The sequence below is a fragment of the Atta cephalotes genome, assembly GCF_000143395.1.
Source record: "Atta cephalotes unplaced genomic scaffold scaffold00046, whole genome shotgun sequence".
NCBI classification, from domain to species: domain Eukaryota; kingdom Metazoa; phylum Arthropoda; class Insecta; order Hymenoptera; family Formicidae; genus Atta; species Atta cephalotes.
This window is the reverse complement of record NW_012130110.1, coordinates 1,559,292-1,561,591: the sequence shown is the minus strand read 5'-3', so window position 1 is coordinate 1,561,591 and position 2,300 is coordinate 1,559,292. Positions and strand designations below refer to the sequence as shown.

Here is a 2,300-nt window from a genome sequence, read left to right as displayed (position 1 = left end):
GAGAGAGAGAGAGAGAGAGAGAGAGAGAGAGAGAGAGAGAAAGAAAGAAAGAAAGAAAGAAAGAAAGAAAAAGACTCAGGGTTGGCTCTTCGTCTCTATAAATATAGCCTCTACTTATACATATTATACAAGCCTTTCCCTCTGGTGCGGGGTTGCACTCATTCCTTCATTAATGTTATCATTCGGATTGTTAACATGAGTCATATAGCCTTTACCGTTTTACATCTTCAAACGAATTTCCATCCGTATACTATGTTCGTTAAAATCAATGCGCGCATGTACCAAATCCAATCGTTAAATCGTTTCATTAGTGTTATGACCACCTGATATATCTGCACCAACACCAAAGGTCTACCTCAGTTCTCTATCTATGCTGACGTACAATTAAGAAATAATATTAAATTATTAGCTTATTCATGTTAGAAATATTTAACATTACGTCATGTACGAATACTATTGTTACTTAAATGTTTAAGTGATTTGTTAAGTTCATGTTGGATGCATATTGTATCCCGTGATGTCCACGTGCGGCTCCACGTTAATATATTCAGGTCGATTTTACATTTTATTTTAAGAAAAGAATTTTATTTTAAGAAATTAAGAAATCAATCTATAAAATATATCAAATTATAATTGAAAAAACACTTCGAAAAAGGAAGAAGCAAGTGTTTTATCATTTTCTTGTTTCTTCTTACTTCGAAATATTTGGTGGTCGATCAAAATTTAAAAGATTTAATTCGATCGTCCCTTAGGATTTAAGATTCATCACTATGTGTTTCTGTTATTTCCTCCGTCTTTAGTGTAATGTCTGCGTTGATAACAGTTGCGTGAGATAGGAATGGTTGTTAGAAAAGTAAATGATTGTATTATTAAATTTTGTCTTTTATCAATATTATTATATAATGTGCATCGCAGACCATTAAAAATCACGGTTGTCTCACGCTGAGGCCTAGAGGATATGTAAAGGATGTGTGACGATCTCATGATCAAATATTCCGGTGATTAGCTGCCACGATCAGAAGCGATATAAGAGAAGAAGGAGCCCTGAATGTCTTGTACAATTTCATATGATGCCTGACATCATACGCGGCTTATTATGTCTAATAAAAGAAATTAGCGAACTACGCAAAAGTATTCTGTTCATTTGCGTAGAAATTTTATGAGAAGAGAAGCCAAGCGATATACGACTTGATTACTCGCTATAGATTCGGCATAATTTATTAATTTTATTGTTCGATTTTTAGTTGTATTGCTGTAAATAACAAAGAAGATTAAGGATAATGTGTGCTCCTTCTTCACAGCCTTTTACGATAGAGCCTAAATAAATAAGCACTACGTGAACAATAATTGCCGAGGATCACTAATAATGAGCTATAAGTAAACGATAGTGTTGACCACGTGATTCAATGAATAACATTATTGTAAATCAGTTTTTCCATCGAATCGCATTCCTATATGTGTATTAATCGACTGACTGTTCATTTTCTGGATTGTAATCAACAGTCGGCGTCTTATTCGTATAATGTATTACTATTAGCCCGTTAATATATACAGTGCTCCGTTACAAAGAATTTATTATATTAAAAGATATATTCAAATGTTTATTGTTTCCAAGAAAAAGATCCTTGAGACCCGCATTAGAGCCTACATTTTGCACCGAGTTCGGCGTACACACAATTACGAAGCTTTGATACAACAATGATAATTTAACGCTCGATGAATGTTTTTACGAATGTAAAGCAATGTGGTCGGTCTGGCTTCCCTAGAGACTTCTTGAAGCTCCAACCATGAAATCATTTAGAGAAACAATTCGAGACAGCTGATTCGACGAGAAATCAAGCGCACAACGTATTTATTCATTGCTATTGCGAGAACTTTTACGCGTTCTATGTAACCCTCCACGACAGAAGCGAGTAAATACGTTATGTCACAGTGGCAATAATTGTGTGCTTAATAATAATTCCAGACAACCAGTCCAGCATAACGTTATACAGATAGTGGAATGGCGGGATGTCTAAAGCAAGTTATGCAACTGGTTATCCTTAGTCGATGTAGTCGTGTAGCGCGTTATACTCTTAAGATTGTTACTATTTGCAAGTTGTTTGTTTATTCTAATATCGAATCTCATCAGAAGTCTCACAATAGGGTACGGTGTAATCTGGAATGTAGTGGAGAATGTTATAAGAGAGTATGAATTTTGTGTGACTACGAATCTTGTTCACACTTTATACACACATATATATATATATATATATATATATATATATATATACATATATATATACAAATATATATATATA

At 33.8% G+C, this 2,300-nt stretch overlaps 1 protein-coding gene across 1 annotated transcript in view; it reads left to right on the top strand.

Annotated features, from left to right (window-relative positions):
* The window catches only part of LOC105622544 (intersectin-1), an 18,687-nt gene that overhangs the window by 11,816 nt on the left and 4,571 nt on the right, over window positions 1-2,300 (top strand). The window lies entirely within an intron of this gene.